The sequence below is a fragment of the Gorilla gorilla genome, chromosome 4 (assembly GCF_029281585.2).
Source record: "Gorilla gorilla gorilla isolate KB3781 chromosome 4, NHGRI_mGorGor1-v2.1_pri, whole genome shotgun sequence".
In the NCBI taxonomy this organism is placed as follows: Eukaryota; Metazoa; Chordata; class Mammalia; order Primates; family Hominidae; genus Gorilla; species Gorilla gorilla.
In genome coordinates, this window is record NC_073228.2 from 123,598,280 (window position 1) to 123,618,128 (window position 19,849).

Consider the following 19,849-nt stretch of genomic DNA (forward strand, 5'->3'; position numbering starts at 1 on the left):
TAATAGTTGCATGTGATTTCATGCTGGTTTTCTAATTGTACTTTCTAGATTTATTAGCCAGCATTCTACAGGTAGAAAGATCTATCTATCTGTGATGGTTAATTTTAGGTGTCAACTTGACTGGATTAAAGAATACCTAGAGAACTGGTAAAACACTATTTCTTGGTGTGCGGTGAAGGTGTTTTTGGAGATTGGCATGTGAATTGGTGGACTGAGTAGGGAAGATCCACCCTCGATGTGGATGGGCACCATCCAATCAGCTGGGGACTAGGATGGAAAAAAATGCAGAAGAAGGGAGAATTCTCTCTTTCTTCTGGAGCAGGACACTTTTCTTCTCCTGCCTTTGGACATCAGAACTCCAGGTTATTCAGTCTTTGGACTTTGGGACTCCTGGAGCTCTTAGTCCTTTGGCTTCAGACTGAGAGTTACATCATTAGTTTCCTTGATTCTCAGGCCTTTGTGCTTAGACTGAACCATGCTACCAACCTCCCTGTTTCTTCAGCTTGCAGGTGACCTATTGTGGTACTTCTCAGCCTCTGTAATCACGTGAACCAATTCCCTGAAAAAGCCTCTCTTACTTATCTATCTGTCTACGTCCTATTAGTTCTGTCTCTCTGGAGAATCCTATTTATTATCAGTATGGACTCATGTATTCTTATTTTATTCAGTGGGTTATAATGTGTTATAGTTGTTATTTATTTTGGTTGCTCAAATTGTCTCTGGCTTGGCCAGAGGGAACCACTTCATGGTGCTTCATGTATCCTTTTGCCATGTCTTCATTATTATTATTATTATTATTTTTAAAATTATTATTATTATTTTGTTTTATTTTTAGCAGCTCCTTGCTTTCTGGCAGAAAATGCTTCAGGTTCATCTTGTGTGCATTTTCTGCTCCAGTCTTGGAATCTGCCGTTTCACCTGTGAGTCCTTTTAATAGAGAATGACATTCATTTAAGGATCTAAGTATGAGGTATATTCATTGCTTCTGGGGTGTAATTGCTTCTGGACTTCTCAGCCCTTTCAGTGGACAGAGTTGGGGGAATAAATTAAGTGAGTTCCCTTGAAGCCAAATATTAAGTCTCATTTTTGGACCTGGCTACTTTTAGACTTTTTAAGCTTGTCTTAGGCTTGATGACACCTTTTTTTTCATTTTGTCACATAGACCCCCAATATGGCTGATAGCATTTTCTTGCATATTTCTACTTCCTCATCCATCAGCATTTCATTGCTCGGGGCTTTCTCAGCCTTTCAGGATCCAGTGAAAGTTTCAAATTCTATCTTGAGAGTAGATCCTCAAAGACTCACATAGTTTCTCTGACAGGTTTCTTAAAGTCTGGACACAAACTGCCTATTCCCTTTGCATTTGTTTATTCTCTAAGAGCACATACACGTTGGTGGTGTTTACCTGAAAAATAGATATTTTTTTAACTGTGAACTTAACAGAGGAAGGAACGTAATAAATCCTGATCTGTGAAGTTTGACATACTTAGGAAGAGAAGGGAGTCTAGAGTAGAAGAATAAGTCTTTGAATGCTCTTTCCTAATTAAGTGACCCAGAAATGCCATTATTCCCAATTCCAATTCTGGCATTGGAGAAGGGAAGAGGACTGAATGTGACTGAGTTGGGAAAATTGCACAGTGGCAAATGGCTGAGCTGGGAAACAACACACTTTGTAGTCTTTCCCCAGTTTATTTAACTAAGCTGTCTAGAATTAAGACCCATGACCTCGGGGTATTGTAGTAAGTTGGAGCTATAAACCAAACTATCTTTCTGTCCTCAATCTTACAGGCATCTATTTGGACCCGTTTAAGCAAGAGCATCAAATACAACTCAGGGAAACTAGAGCCTGGAGAGCACTACAGCTATTTGGGGGAACAAATTAAGAGCCTATTATTATGGATAACAAGATAAAATGGGCTGCCTCAGGAGGTAAACAATTCTCTAGACGTGCTTCGTGCTTCGAGTAGACTGAATGGGCACGTGAGGGTTGTAAATGTGAGTTGGGCATTGGTTGAATGTGGGTAAAATTAGATGGCTAGGTGGCTTTTAAGGTTCTTTGCAGCTCTGAGATACTGTAGGGCTACTTCTCCATGTTGTATGTATACATAGATAATTTGCACCCTCACTTGCACTTATTTTCTTTCTTAAATGAAAATAGATGGAAGAAACTGATTGTTTCTCCCACTCAACCCTGGATGCAGTTGAAACCTGCAGAACATCATTTTTTTCCTGGTGGGGTATGATCTCTTTTATCAGGAAAAAAATTATGAGTACTTGATAATAGCATCAAAAGATGTACAGTTATCAAACTGTTTATACCCAAAGAGAGTTTATACCCAAAAAGAGTTTAAAATGAATTTTATTTTTAAAATTTATAAATTATAATTATGATTTGATGAGAGTAAAGATCAGGGGTTTGTTCAACAGGAACCAAAAACCAGTTTCAAGTAAGGAGACATATATATACACACACACATATATATATATATATACATATATATATATGTGTGTGTGTGTATATATATGTCTATATATATATATACATATATATATGTGTATGTATATATATGTCTATATATATATATATATATATATATATATGTCCCTTGGAACCCATTTCCACAGTATTGCCATGACTACATAAGGCAATGATTTTTTTTAATAGTTATTTATTATGAAAGACAAAGTTTTATCTTAGGAGGTTAGCTACACATATCAAATGCAGTTTCTAAGATTCCACAGTACATTTCTAAATCATTGTATAACACATCAGAATTTCTACAGCAGCATGATTTCCTTAAGGACATAGATCCCGTAATTTTAGTAGGTACTCAACAAATAAATTTGATGTATTTTTATTTGTAAAAGAAAATGTAAGGTTTGAAAATAGAGAAGCAATTCTTGTTTCTCCGAACTTCAGATGAGATGGCAGAGAATGGATTATTTCTGTAGAAATAAAGCTCCTAAGCCCTCATCAAGCCTTCATGGTTGGCAATGACAGGTATAACTTCTCCCAGGTTCTGGAGGCAGGTGTGTAGCTGAACATGACAGGAGAGGTTTTTCTCAGACAAATGCAGGAATACCGGAGATTCTTTTTTTTTTTTTGAGACGGAGTCTGGCTCTGTCGCCCAGGCTGGAGTGCAGTGGCACAATCTCAGCTCACTGCAAGCTCCGCCTCCCGGATTCACGCCATTCTCCTGCCTCAGCCTCCCGAGTAGCTGGGACTACAGGCGCCCGCCACCACGCCCGGCTAATTTTTTGTATTTTTAGTAGAGACGGGGTTTCACCGTGTTAGCCAGGATGGTCTCGATCTCCTGACCTCATGATCCACCCGCCTCGGCCTCCCAAAGTGCTGGGATTACAGGCGTGAGCCACCACGCCCAGCCGAGATTCTTGTCAATTTTTGAAAATTAATTCCTTTATTTGGAAAGACAGAACCACATCAGTTTAGCCATTTTGTGGAACTTGCAGGAGGTCTAGGTGGAGCTGCTCTTCTTTTTTGGTCTCAGAGATACACAATATAGCTCTCTAAAATACTTGGCTTCCTGCTAAGGCAGATTATAGTCAATAGTCCAGGAGGCATTGATGTAGAGGAAACCCCTTATATTTAATCTGCAAAGCAGAAGTTGGAATGTGATGATATTCAAGGGAAAGCTTCAGGTGAAAATGCGTGTCGTCTAGAAAAAGAAAATTACAATTATCCTCTGCACAATTAAAGGTAGTTTCTGTCATAACTACGAGCTACTACAAACTTGTACTATTGAGCAAGGACTCTATAAAGACCCCAAATGATCATATGGAACTTGAAAATGTACACTTGCATGTGATTTGATCATAAATTAAAAAGGAAATGATGCATTAATGCTTTTTTTTTTGTTTTTTGAGACAGAGTCTCACTCTGTTGCCTAGGCCGGAGTGCAGTCATGTGATCTTGGCTCACTGCAACCTCTGCCTCCTGGGTTCAAGCGATTCTTGTGCCTCAGCCTCCTGAGTAGCTGGGATTACAGGCGTGCACCACCATGCCCAGCTAATTTTTGTATTTTTAGTAGAGACAGGGTTTTGCCATATTACCCAGGCTGGTCTCGAACTCCTGATCTTAAGTGATCACCCGCCTTGGGCTTCCAAAGTGCTGGGATTACAGGTGTGCCACCGTGCCCAGCCAATACTTCGCATTTTTTTTTTGTTTTAACCAAGAGAAATGTTAAGAAGTTGGTTTTAGAACAAGCCTTCTTTCTATAGGAATTCTGCTCACTGGAGACAGTGAAACAATGGATTTGTGAATGTATTAAAAGGTTGCAATGGATATATGCTATTTTTGCTTGCTGAGCATTTATCCTCACTTGATGAGAAAAAGTACATGAGTTTTCCTTTGGGGTAACAAATTCCATAGTCTCTGGCCAAGTGTCCAGATGGGGCTCTATAGCATGAAGAATGTGACAGTGATTCCGAAGGATATCATGTTTGTTTCAGGAAAAGGGATCTGACTGAAGTGGGCCAATCAAAGTCAATTATTTGAGTCTTAAGGACGCTTTCTACAAGCGATGCTCTTTATTTTCTGCTGGACTTGAACATGGAAGGCATGGACTGACTATCTTACCTCTTCATAGAGCCTGAGAATAAGCCATTATATCAGAGAACAAGGCAGAGAGAAAGAAAGAGCCTGGTTTTGCTGATATAGTTTAAACCCTGGGCTCAAACCATCTATATATATATGGTTTTAAAATTCATATAAATAAATATATATTCTCATATATATATTCATTTATGTGAATTTTTAATCTCTGTGATCAATACATCCTTTATTTGCCAAAATAGCATGAATAAGGTACATATATTATACAACAAAAGGTATTTAACTAATATGATGATTGAATTAAAGGTGGCTCCTATTCTATGTCCTCTTTAAGACAATGTAGTATTTCTATGAAAATATAAAAGAAAAATTGCTCATCAGGTTACCATGACTCAGAAACTGAAAAGCTCACACAAGTAAACAATTATATTGAATGCTGGTGCACAACAAGTTTAATAAAATGTAATGCTTTTTTTTTCTCAATTCAGCATGAGGGAAACATTATTTCTTACCGTTTTAGAGATCCCCACTTCTTTTGTTTGTAATTCTTATTCCAAGATCCTTTGCAAAATAATTGTCTATACTGTAGTTTAATTTCCTCAAAACTGTGGAAGGTTAAATAATTGTCTGGAGGCAACAGGATCTCATGGTGTCTTTTTCTGGGCTTACAGCTTTACTTGGAGCACATCCTGTATATGTTCCTAAAAAAAGTATGTGGGAAATAATTTTTTGGGAAGAATCTAAAAATGTTTAGAGTCTACCCTCACACTTTAAGTTAGCTCAATATAGAATTCTAGTTTGAAAATACTTTTCTTTCATAATTTTGGAGACATTACTCTATTATCTTCCAGCTTTTAGTCATGCTGCTGAGAAATACAGTGTCATTCTTACATCTCACCCTTGACTTATGCCCTGTCACCTCCCTCCCTCACCATTCATGGACATTCTCTTAATCCCCTGTCTTCAACACAGCACCTTTGTCTCATTCTGCTGAGCTTAGTATCCTTGAGTCCCAAGTCTTTCTGGACTCAACTTCTCTAGAGATTAAATTTTCTCTTCTCTTGAAGTGATGGGTAAGGGGAGGGAGAACTCACCTGGCACAAGGCAGAAGAGGTATCTAGTATCTAATAAATCCTTATACAGTCCCATCCTCTGCCTCCCAAAATGCCCATGCTTCCAATTCCTGAGCACTTTCCAGGGTTCTAAAGATTTTCTCATTCTGACTCTGATCAATATCCTTCTGTCTAGGTTTCAGCTTTTTTTAATGCATTGAGTCATTTACCACTTCTCAATTCATTCCTATCTTCTAACGTTTTATGGAAATATCTTGCTTGCTATTGTCTCCTTTCCTATTTTCATTTTCCTTTAAGTTTTATAATGTTTTTTATTCCTTTATGTCATGCTAAAGGTATTTCAGGAAATAAATGTATGTAGTCAAACCATTTCAAGTGGAACTTCTAATTCTCAACTAGAAATAAAATTACTTTATGCATCTATTCATTCTTTACAAATTTCATTAAGGATATAGACCATGGCTGACATCTATTGCATCTTTAGTTTTCCTAACACTGAACTTTGCATTGTAAACCCAACAGTGTTTATCGATGATATATATTTATTCTGTTTGTTTATTTTTTGTGGAGGTACTTATCTTGGTAGATGATAGATTTCATTTTACAAATCCAGAACCTTATGCTTTCACTTACTATATTCTTTTCAAATACCTGATCTGAGTAAGGGACAGAGTCAGGGTGTGTTTGTGTGTGTGTGTTTGTGTGCATGCATGTACCTGATCTAGAAATACAAGATACTTACTGCTCACCTATAAGTAGCTCATTGTCAACGTGGGGAGTGAGAACTTCTATTCTTAGAATGTTAAAAGCGACATGATAATTAGATAGCAATAGGATAAAAATAAAGCGCTGTTATAAGGTTGAGTTATTTGCCAAACAAGACGTAAGTGTTTGTGCTCAGAAGCTGGGCAGATCTTCCTCTGAATGAGTAGAATAGAAAACTTTCATAATAGGATTAGATTTAGTGAAGCCTTGATGGACAGACTTAAAATTATTTAATTTTTAGACTGATGATCTAAAGACTGCCATGTACTCATGAAATCTAATTTCCTAATCCACTTATTTCTTATCCTTGGCACACAGCTAGACTATATATCTCAGCCACCCTCGCAGTTAGGTGGGGCCATGAAGTATTGGTAGAACATTCCGCCATCCCTGTCCTATTTATTAGAAAACCTCTCAGGTGATATTATACATTCTCTTTCTTCCCTAGCCTATGGTCAGTCCTTGCACTCTCGTTCCTGTCCAAATTGACATATGGCTATAAATCTTCATGTGCAACTCTCTTTTCTAACTAGACTTGTGGTTTCTGCCATCTCCTGACTTCCTCACCTAATGTGCCTAGGTTATGGCCTGACACAAATTGAACTGGAAGTGATAGCAAAGGATTCAGCCAAGCTAGTAGGCACTCCGCGTGTGGGGCTGAAGCTGGAGATGGGAAGTGAGTTCCACTCTGTACATTTTTCTGGAGTTTGAATCCCTGAACTGGCTGACATATAAAGGATGGTCTACACTGGTTCGGCATGTATGATTTGATTGTAGTGAAATATTCGTTCCCTGAGCCAATCAATAGCTGTCTTATGGGAGGAAATCTCCTTTTTTTCTGCAAATCTTCTTTCTTTCTTTTTTATTTTAAATTTGTTTCTATGTTTTTAATGTAACATTTACATATTAAATGTACACGTTAAAATGCTGGGTTTACCACGTGTGTGGAACAATGCCAAACTGTAGAAATGACTTGGCCGTAGGGGTTAATTCTCTTGATAAGGTTGACCGGCCGGGTGTGGTGGCTCACGCCTGTAATCCCAGCACTTTGGGAGGTCGAGGCAGGTGGATCTCCTGAGGTCAGGAGTTTGAGACCAGCCTGGCCAACATGGTGAAACCCTGTCTCTACTAAAAATATTAAAAAAAAATTAGCTAGGCGGGATGGCAGCCGCCTGTAATCCCAGCTCCTCAGGAGGCTGAGGCAGGAGAATCACTTGAACCCAGGAGGTGGAGGTTGCAGTGAGCCGAGATCATGCCATTGCACTCCAGCCTGGGCAATAAGAATGAAACGCTGTCTCAACAAAACAAAACAAAAAAACAAAAACAACTGACCATGCTTTGTGAACATCTGGCAACCTGAGGCAATGGTGAGGCTTTTATGAATTCAGGCAGTTGTAAAGTAAACCTGGTATGTGTGAAGGGAGTAGATTACTTAGTGGAATAAACCTTAAAGCACAGGCAATTGTGCACCACACAGCCTTTACCTGACCAATGCGGGTATTTGGTGATGAGGGCATGAGGAGAATAACAGGATTGAATTGGGTTCTTCTACATAACCTGCTCTATTTTAGCCTGTCAACTGTGTATAACTCTTTATTCATTAGCTGTTTTCATATTAATTAGCTCCTGCATATTAAGTCTTCTTTCCCCCAATCATGACTCAAAGTTTAACCACACTTCTCAATTTGTGACATTAAGAAGAATCATATAATGAATTGCATTTTCAATCAACTATGCACAGATTGCCTTCAATGACAGGCAAACCCAAGGGCTCTAGTTAAAGCTGGAGAAAAAATCCAAAGACCTTTTGCATATTGCATAAGCACATATGGGATTCTCTGCTTTAGCATCCTATGAGAATGAGGCTGATCAGATTGTTCTGAAGGAAACAAATTATAGAAAAGCTTTTGCCAGAATCTATTGAAATCATTTTCTGTTAGCCAGGGACTATTTTTTATTCCAGATTCTTGTAATTAATTCCATATTCAAAGCCTGTTTTCTATAGGCAGAAAGATACACTTCTTTCTCATTTTTAAAGGGTGAAAGGTGGGAAAGTTTCTTAATTTATTTTCTTGGAGAAAACAATATATAGCAAGGCAGCATTATAATCTCTTTTAAGGATTTATTGAAATGTCAAACTCTGGGGGACTGAAGCTGTACAAGAAAAATGAATAAACAGCTGATTAGCATTTAGACAATATTCTTTTATTGCTTGACTATAGGAAATAATGCTGAATAAAATTAATTTGGAATTTGGCAGGAATTTAAATAGTAGAGGTAAAACATGCAAATAATTGAGTACATCTGAGTCTTGTAGGAACATTTATTGGAATAAATTAAGGAATACCATGATGACAAAGATTCTTTTGGATGCTCTAAATACAGTCATGCATTGTTTAATGATAGGGTTACGTTCTGAGAAATGCATCATTAGGCAATTTCCTCGTTGTGCAAACATCATAGAGCACACTTTCACTAACCCAGATGGTATAGCCTACTACAGACCTATGCTATATGGTGTAACTTATTGTTCCTGGCTGTAACACAGGCGTTAGTATTTGTGTATCAAAACATACTAACTATAGAAAAGGTACAGTAAAAATATGGTATAAAAGGTAAGAAAAGGTACACCTGTATAGATCATTTACCACAAATGGAAGCTGTAGGACTGGAAGTTGCTCTGGGTGAGTCAGTGAGTGAGTGTGAAGGCCTAGGACATTACTGTCCACTACTGTAGACTTTATAAACACTGTACACTTAGGCGAGACTAAATTCGTTAAAAAGTGTTTTTCTTTCTTCAATGATAAATTAACCTTAGCTTACTGGAAACTTTTTACTTTATACTTTTTACTTTATAAACTTCACATTTAAAAAACTATTTGACCCTTTAGTAATAACCTTTATGTACCATACATAGTTGTATGTGCTACATTTTTATATGACTGGCAGTTCAGCAGGTTTGTTTACACCAGCATCACCACATGGCTATGACATCACTAAGCTATACTAGTTTTTCAGCACCATTGTAATTTTATGGGACCGCTATTTTATATGCAGTTTGTCATTGACCAAAATGTCATTATGTGGCATATGACTGTTGAAAACAATAAGAAAGTAATGAAGTTTATATTTATCCAATACTTCTCCAGAATTAAAGAAAAGAAAAAGCCCTTTTTTTTTAGCATCAGGTTTTTTTTATCACTAGCAAAATTGAGGACTAAAACCCATTGTTGGTAGTAACCATTGAAACCATAATTTGTTGGTGAGTTGTCTAGGCCAGAAGTATAATGATTTCAAACCCTATGTGCCCAGTTTCTGTCAAGAATAAATAAAGAATGTCCATGTTCTAGTTATTTGGAGTCTTTGGATTGCATTAGATGAGGAAAGGACACATCATTTTTAATAGAAAATTTTTTTTAAGACAAGGACCCACTCACCCAATTTAATTACTGTAGTTTATTGAGCATAAAGGGTGGACATTTCAGTTATTCTCCTTAATTTCATTTTATATCCAGTTAGATAGCCTATTTAAAAGTATATGTTCAAAAAAATACTTATATTTAATGGAGAAACTTAAAAATAGCCTCAATTTGAAAGCCGTTTATTTTACTGCTGAAGGCTCCAAACTGTGGCATGACTTCATTAGATTACACAACTGAACAGAATTAGTTCATTGCATTCATTCTTCTTATTCTATGATATGACCTTTTGGGGCATTGTTGGGCCATCTCCATTATGTGTCTTGAAATGCCTGAGTCTATTATCATTTTCAGTTGAGAAAATAGTGGTTCACTCTTTTCATCCCAGCACACTTTATCTAGTAGAAAAATTTGGAAAGAAATGAAGTGACCTCTGCTTAATATGGTTGGGAACAACTTAAAGACCAAAGAACTGATGTGGGGACAGTCCATCTATAAGAGGACACTAATAGGGACCAAACCACTGCCCAGAGGGTTGTTTAGATGCAATGTCATATTCTAAATGGCAGTACCCCACCTTTGCATTTCTTTCTCTTCACTCTTATTAGTTTATCTGAGTGGGCATCTTGATAAGTCTATTTTTGCTATGCCTTTTAAAATAAAGGATATCCTTTCTTTGAAGAAAGGAAGAAAAGAAGGAAGAAGAAGAAGTAGAAGGAGAAGGGGAAAAGAAGAAGAAGATGAAGAAGAAGAGGAAGAAGAAGAAGAAAGGAGGAGGAGGAAGAGGAGGAGAAAGAAGAAGAGGAAGAAAAATAGATTAAAAAAAGAGTAGGTTTGGGATTACAGGAACCTGGGCATCAATTGTGGGTGTGATTGATAAGGGCGATACTGTTTTACCTGACAACAGTGACCCCAACTGGTTGAGTGGAAAATTGCTTAAGAAGACACGCTTGGCCTTCTCACAGATACGGCGCAGTCTTACAATCCTAAGTAAGGAATGAAAACACAGAGAATCACCATGCCTGAGAGTAGTGAGAGGTGATGGACAGGAGGCGTTTTTTTTCTTCCCTTTGCCTCCTTCTTACCCCCTTCCCTTGCCAACTCTCGCTCCTCCCTTCCCTTTTCTAACTTTCCTTTCTGCTCCTGTTCCACTTCTGCTCACTAACCCAAATGGCTATTTTGTGACACAGACTTGATTTACTATAAACATTTAGTACAAAAATGAATTATGGAGGAAAAAAATGAGACCCTCCAAATCCATTAATCTCATGACCTAATCCGATATTACAGTCTATGTCCCTTGAGTGCAACTGTCCCTTGAGTGCAACTGCATTATTTAAGCATAATAGTGATTTGAATTTATAGATTTCCTAAAGCCACGACTAGAATTGAAGACCTATCACATTAGTGTAGATCTCTCAGCATAAAAATTCATTTGAGGCAGTACATTTCAATGCCCAATGGTTTTTCCTGAGTATGTTTAAACATGAGGTAACCATATATCTCTTGCTTGTACATCGGATTATTTAAATGCTGAGTGCAAAATTGGAAACATATTTGATTTCCTTAAGTCTATTCAGCAGCATAAAACTATTATAAAAACATTTGTAACGCTAACAGACTTTTTCCTCCATAATCCCAAAGCAACTGTTGTTCAAATGTGTATTGCCAGTAGGTGCTGGCTAGGCCTCAGAGGATTTATAATGAATGATCTAAAGGTTCCCCCTCCTGGCCGGGCGCAGTGGCTCACGCCTGTAATCCCAGCACTTTGGGAGGCCGAGGCGGGTGGATCACGAGGTCAGGAGATCGAGACCATCCTGGGTAACACGGTGAAACCCCGTCTCTACTAAAAATATAAAAAATTAGCCGGGGGTGGTGGCGGGCGCCTGTAGTCCCAGGTACTCGGGAGGCTGAGGCAGGAGAATGCCGTGAACCCGGGAGGCGGAGCTTGCAGTGAGCTGAGATCGCGCCCCGGCACTCCAGCCTGGGAGACGGAGCAAGACTCCGTCTCAAAAAAAAAAAAAAAAAAAAAAAAAAAAAAGATTCCCCCTCCTGTTGGTGAACAGGAAATATTTCCCTTAATGAGGGATGTTTTCGTGTTATAGTTGAAAGTCCTTCCTTCATTCACCGAATTCCTATTTCATTCCAGTTCCGTGTAGCCATTCAACATTGTGTCTTTGTCTCTCTGGCATCTAAGACCCGTTATATCTTAGGAGAATCCCTGATTAGATGTTATCTTGATGGGGTCAGTGTCCACTTCTCAATATGAAAATGCAAAGGGCTAGGTCCTCTTTTTCTCTGATCCTGATAATACTGCCTAGACATAACCCAGCCTGAGTTGATTGGATGGTCCTGCCGAGGATTTTAAATCTTGAATGAGTAAATAAAAGAAAAGATGATAGCGTTTCCTTCACAGAAGTGGCAGTGATGTTGAAAATCCTGTGGTGGAAATATCCTGGCAGGTTAATACTGCTAAAAATGTTTGTGTGCTTCTGGCTTCTTGGTTTTTCAGATATATATTTTCTAAGCCTGATCCTTAAGTTTTCATCAATGCTGAGAGTCCTCAATATTTTTCCAATAATTTTATTTTTGGTTGACAGAGCTAGATTTACTATCAGTGGTAAATAGAAATACTGGCCTCTATTCTTAACCTCCCCTTACATCCAAACCTTTTGCCTTGTGGCTTTGCAGTCCTTCCCACAGTTGCAATGTGTTCTTCCTCGTACCTTGACTTTGGGCTTAGCCATAACTTGCTTTGTCTAATGGAATGTGAGTAGAAGTGGGAGTGTGTCAGTTTTTAGTTTAGACCTTAGAAGGCATTGCATTTCTGCCTGCCTTCTCATGCTTTTGCTGTTACCTCCTTGATACCTTCTGTTCCTTTATCCTGCACCCTAGAATGAATACCTATTGAATTGCTCAACCTTCAGTGAGTATCAAAGTCCAGCTGCAACCACAACTTGAATCAGCACCATTTGCCAAGCCCAGTCTAGATTAGTTGGCTGTCAAAAGAATCAATGATGTGTGAGTTCAGCTGAGTTTAGCAGAACCAAACCTCTCATGCTAACCTGTAGATTCCTGAGACATACATGACTTTGTTTTATGCTACTGAGATTTCATGTCTATGTTTTGCAGCATTACTGTGGCAACAGCTAACTGATATGTATCTGTAATATGCAATTTAAAGTATTTCAGCAGACGCTGATAATATGAAGTGTGTGTGTGATCTTATCTTTAGCTCACTGGGACTAAGTGCTACATAGCTTTAGCAATTATGTTTTCCTATTCTTTTTCCTGTTGATGGTTGGAATGAGCACATAACTTAGTTTTTTCCACCAATGAGATGTGTGGCGAGGCTTTCTCTGTGTGTGTGTGTGTGTGTGTGTGTGTGCATGTGTGCATGTGTAAAACTTTTTTTTCCTTTCCTGATAAGAGGGGATACATTGGAAGAGAATTTCTCTGTTCCGTTCTTTCAGTCTTCATGTCTGAAGCTGAGGCAGTTGTCCATGTCCATTCAATAAATTAGTCTGAAGCTTTAGACAACACCTGAATATAGCAGAGATGGAATGATCCTGAGTGCATTATGCCAATAAACCACTCAATTACCTGTAAGCTTTGTGTTATATGAGAGAATACACTTTCTTTATTTTTAAGCTGCTTGAGTTGGGTTTTCTTTACTTGCTGCTGAAAGTATCCTAACAGGTAAGGGTGTAGTGTGTATGCATGTGGGAATGCAAGGAGGATTAAATACAGTAGAAGTCAGAGTGAAAGGAAGGAAATAGTTAAGGTCACCCCTCATGAAATGGAAGGGATATGGCAGCATACCTTAGGTGGTATGTAAGCTGAGATCAGGTGGAAAACAGCCCACATCTACCTGGATTTTCCTCTGTACCTCCTGCCATACGTTTATTTGCCCTGCATGGGTTGTTAAAAAGTAAAGGGAGGCACAGTAAAATTTTAAAGAGTTTATTTGAGCAAACAGTGATTCATGAATCAAGCAGTAGCAGTTTCAAACCAGAAGTGGTTCAGGAGATCCACAGAGGGAATACAAGTGGGAGGCTTTTATAGGACAAACGCAAAAGTAATGCAAAGAAAATATTTGATTGGTTGCAGTCGTACAGTTGCCTTATTTGGTGTATCCCATTGGAAAATGCGTAGTTACATAAGTATATGTTTGTTGGTTGCTTCTGATTTGTCGAGCTTAAATTCTGTTTTTCTTTAACTTAGGCATTTACAAGAAATGGCTCAAGTTAAGTTTCACTTAACGTTTGCAAAGCAAGCAAGGTTAAGGTTCCTTATGAGGGCCTAACTGGCTTTGTCTGCTCAGGGATTCTTTAGGCTTGGTCTCCATTTTAATGTGCTTTAATAGAATTAGCAGCAAATGATGGGAAATGTACCACCATTGTTGACCCTTTTTGCAGAGTACACATCTAGAACACCATGACCCATATAATACTTGCCCTGCCTCTCACTTTTGGAAAGAAGTAAATGTCTAGTAGGTCAGGTTGGCTCCATATCTCATCTGAAGTTGAGTGACATATTGTTTGAACATCATAACTTTGATGATAGACTCAATCCTGTTGTCCAGCCCGTATCCCAGGCCAATTAAGTCAGAATCTCTGGGGATAGAAACCAAGCATGAATATTTTCAAAGCTTCCCAAGTAAACTTAGAACAACAACAGGCCTTTATGATTCCATGGATCAGAAATCTGGGAGAAGCTTAGCAGGTGTTCTTAGTGGGTGGTTATGGCTAAGGGTGTTTCTTGCGGTTACAGCCAAGGTATTTTTTTTTCTTTTTTTTTATGAGACGGAGTCTCCCTCTGTCGCCCAGGCTGGAGTGCAGTGGCGCGATCTCAGCTCACTGCAAGCTCTGCCTCCCAGGTTCATGCCATTCTCCTGCCTCAGCCTCCCGAGTAGCTGGGACTACAGGCGCCCACCACCATGCCCAGCTAATTTTTTTGTATTTTTAGTAGAGACGGGGTTTCACCGTGTTAGCCAGGATGGTCTCGATCGTCTGACCTCGTGGTCTGCCCGACTGGGCCTCCCAAAGTGCTGGGATTACAGGCATGAACTACTGCGCCCAGCAACAGTCAAGGTATTGATAAGGTGTTGGCCAAGGCTGCAGTCATCTTAAGGCTTGAATGGGGCTGGGGATTTGCTTCCAAGATAGCGCACTCACATGGCTATTGATAGGCAATCTTAGTTAGTTTCTCACTGACTGTAAGAAGGAAGCATCAGCTTCTTGCTAAGTGGTTTTTGTCTCTCTCTAGGGCTGCTTGATGGTTCTTCAAACATGGCAGCTGGCTTCCACTGAGTAATTCAAGAGAGCAATGTAGATGCTCTTATGTCTTTCATGATGTAGCCTCTTAAGTTATATGCCAATATTTCCACAATATCTTATTTGTTATATCGGTCAGCCCTATTCAATGTGAGAGGGGACTACGAAAGTCTTAATGCCAAGAGTTTAGGATCATTGGGACTGTCTTGGCTGCTACAATGGGATACTAATGAATAAATGATTTGTCCTGATTTCAAAAGTGGATGCTTGGTAGGCTAAATAATGAAATCCCAGGCTTGTGGCTTTCTTGAGGAACTTGCATTGGAATCAAACTACTCTGTAGAGCAGCCCTATCAGTTTCTGAAACACCAGGTGTCTGGGCAGAGCCTTTGGTCTATCTTAAAAAACATCATTCAAAGGCACAATGTCCTTTAGTGAAGTCCAACTTTGCCTCAAACTAATTTCATTCAGATTCAGATCAGCTGGGATTAGCAGCTGATGCTTAGCAAGCAAATAAATTAGGTGTCAGCTCTATTAGTACTGGTTCTTCTGAAAGTGAGAGGACTTATTATAACTACCAATTGTATATAGCTATAAAAGAGCTCTCTAACATTAAGAAGTATACTGAATTATATAAAAATTGGGGGTTCCTTCTCACCTTTTGCCAGCTTTCTGAGTATGGAAAAATAATGGTTTTCAATGCAGTCCTGCAGTCCTTAGTCCTCTCTCTTCTTCATAATTGTCACTGCTGGAGTTGTTTACTCCAACCAAACCAAATATTATCTACATACTGATATTGCTAATTTTGTATTTTTAGTCCAAATTCCATACCAAGTGCTGGACTTGCACAGCCAACTTCCTATTCAACATCTATCCCCTCGTGAATGACTACTGGGAATCCCAAATTTTATTCAAAGCCAAATTCTTAATTATTTCTCTATACTTGTTTCTCTATTTTCTTTCTTAGTATCTGGAAATTCCATTTTTTCCAGTTGATCAGGCAAAAGTTTTGGAGTCATCCTTGCACCTCTTTTTCTCTCATTCTTCACATGCAATAATCCATCTACAATGTTTTAAAGAATTCTCCCTGCAAAGTCTCTCTCAAGTCAAATTATTTTTCACTACTTCTACCACTACTATGCTGGTCCAAGGTGTCCTCATCTTTTGCCTAGAAGTGCAACAGTATCTTAATGTATCTCTTTTCTCTAACTCTGTCTTTAAAACTAATTTTCCATATAGCATTTAAAAATGGGACACAGATGACAGTTTTCTTTTTTAAAATATTCTGATGGCTTCATATTTCTACAACTGTTATTTTGGCCTGTGATGCCTAACATGATCTATTCCCCATTCCTCTTCCACTCTCATTATCTCTCTGCCCTTATCTCTTACTCTCTCCCGTATCCACTCCACTTCACTCCACTCCACTTCACTCTCAAACTGGCCTCCTTGCTATTCTTTGCACACCAAGCATACTCATTCACCCTCAGCGCCTTTGTGTTGCCTGTCCCCACTGTCTAGAACTTCCTCACTGCCCCTCATACTGCTTGGTTTGCTTTCTTCCTTCTTTTATATCTCAGCTTAAATATCTTTCTAATAAAGAGGAATTTTCTTCCCTCCATATATAAAGAGTATTTTATTCAACCTTATGAATTCCCCTTACTCTATTCTTTTTCCTTCAAAATATTTATTATTACTTGATGTCCATTTACTCATTTTATTGTGACAACCGTAATAGAATGAAAAGTTTCATCATGACAGCACCATTGGCAGTTTTGGTCTTTGCTGTATTGAGAAATATTAGAACCAATCATGGAAGATAGTAGGTACTCAATAAATGTGATTTGAATGGAATTAGATTACATTTATTCATGACATTTCCTAAAATTTCATGTTCATATATCAAGACTGTATTCTGAATAGCAAAACCAAAGTAAAATACCACTGTGCCAAATATTTAAGAAGCAAAGTTACAGAATAAAAGGGGATCTTTAATATGTTCACTGTTTCTTAAATTATCAACGTGAATTCAATATATCTAGGATTGATGAGCAAAATTATGAATTTAAATGATCATAAGATGTAACAGTATGTTTAATTTAAAAGACATTGTAGAAAGCAGACTTGTAAAAATCTTAAAAGAATAGACTTTTTTTCTAAAAAACAGACAAAAAAATGCCAGCACAGTGATAATTCAGGAAGTTTTATTTAATAGCAGCTGGTGTCTCTCTGATATATTAGAAAATACAATTAATTTTTTACACAATATTATACCGAAGCATATTTTGCTTTCATATTCTTGGAAGAAAATCCACTAGCTTAGGGCTACCAACCTGGCAGGACAAGTCAGTTATCAGACAGAGTAATCCAACACACCAAACAATTTCTATGCATAAATGGCACAATGATATAAACGGTGGCTGTGTAAAGTTAATTTGTTTGTGGAACTAAGGGGGCAGTATAACCACCCTAAGAGTGGTAGTGCTAGGGAACCAGAATAAAATCAAAGAAAGGAACAAGAAAAAGAGGGGGATTTCCTCTTCCACTCTCATTACCTCTCTGCCTTTATCTTTTACTCTCTTCCGTATCCACTCCACTTTACTCCACTCCACTTCACTCTCACACTGGTCTCCTTGCTATTCTTTGCACACCAAGCATACTCATTCACCCTTCAGGGACTTTGTATTGCCTGCGCCTAAGAGACAGGACTAGCTGGATTTTCTAGGCCGACTAAGAATCCCTAAGCCTATCTGGGAAGGTGACCACATCCACCTTTAAACACGGGGCTGGCAACTTAGCTCACACCCGACCAATCAGGTGGTGAAGAGAGCTCACTAGAAAGCTGATTAGGCAAAAACAGGAAGTAAAGAAACAGCCAATTATCTATTGCCTAAGAGTTTAGCTGGAGGGACAATGATCGGGATATAAACCCAGGCAATTGAGCTGGCATCGGGTACACTCTTTTGGTCGCCTCCGTTTGTATGGGAGCTCTGTTTTCACTCTACTAAATCTTGCACCTGCACGCTCTTCTGGTCTGTGTTTGTGATGGCTGGAGCTGAACTTTCGCTCGCCGTCTGCCACTGCTGTTTGCCACCCTCACAGACCCGCCACTGACTTCCATCCCTCCGGATCCGGCAGGGTGTCCGCTGTGCTTCTGATCCAGCAAGGCGCCCATTGCCGCTCCCGATCGGGCTAGAGGCTTGCCATTGTTCCTGCGTGGCTAAGTGCCCGGGTTCATCCTGATTGAGCTGAACACTCGTCACTAGGTTCCACGGTTCTCTTCCGTGACCCACGGCTTCTAATAGAGCTATAACACTCACCGCATGGCCCAAGATTCCATTCCTTTGAATCCCTGAGGCCAAGAATCCCAAGTCAGAGAACACAAGGCTTGCCACCATTTTGGAAGCAGCCCTCTGCCATCTTGGAAGCAGCCCACCACCATCTGGGGAGCTCTGGGAGCAAGCACCCTCCGGTAACATCCCCACTGGGGATATAAATATGTAAATTTAAATATATATAAATAAATATATAAATTTAAATATGCTTTTTTGAGGACTTCTTGGGCTGTTACATATCTAATTTTTTTGTCAGAATAATGAAATATTGTTAGAAATTCTTCGTTTTGTCCAGCCTACCAGTTGATAGAACTGTGAGAATTGGTTCTTAGATTGAGAGATCGTAGAGTTTATGCCCCTCTTATGTTGATGAATTCAATTATGCTGCTGTCAACTTCTCAGTTACTGGATTTTTTTACCTCAGCCATAATATAGGTCATGTCTACACAGATAAACAAGTTTGAGAGATCGATCAGTCACCACAGCAATTAAGTAAAATAATTTAAAGCTGGAACTAGTTTGGAATTTTGGCCTGATGTATCCAGCAATTCAACAGATACTTAACTGGTTTGTTTATGTGGATATAACCATAGCAGCAGGCACTTTTTCTGCATGATCCTGGGCTACTAGTGACTTCAATAACTAAGATAAATGGGCCCAAAGAAGAATGAACAATGAAGAACTTTAAAACTGCTTTTAAGAATCAGGGATCTTAGCAAGATGGTGGATAGGAGGCAGGACCAGCTTGCAGCTCCAGCTCGGACGGACACGTAAAGACTCACATTGTGAACTTTTGCTACAGAACTGCTGCAGGAATATACTAGGAAAGCTGAGAGAATCCACAGACCGTCTGAAGGAAGCAGATTGCTTCTGCAGGACCCAAGAAACAGCCCAAATACTGTGAGTGCCCAAACTGTGACAGTGGGAAAAGAGGATTGTCTGCCCCCAAACACACCCTCATTGGGGAACCTGGAGGTATAGATCATGGAAAATGGATTTGACCTTACCTGGATCTGAGTCGTTTTAGAGAGCTGAGAGAACTACAGGGGTGTAAGAAGCGGCGGGAAAAGCCCTGTGGTCTCTTTGGGTCCCCAGAGAAGCCATTTCTGACTTCTCTCACAGGGGTCCTTGAGGAGGGCTGCCAGAGTAACTGGGAAGAGACCACAGGGAGAAGGAAACCTCCAGCTAAACTCGGTAACAATTCCAACCAAAGGCGAAGTCTCCTGGCCAGAATTCGGGGGAGGGTGTGGATTCAATGCAGACTCAACAGGCTGGGAGGCGTGAAAACCCTGCTTGCTTTCTCAGATGGAAAGTTGGTAGCCTGGGGCAAGTTCTCAGCCATACTCCCCCACTACTTGGAAACAAACTCAGGGGGAGCACAGTGGGAGTGAGACCAGCCTTTTGGGAT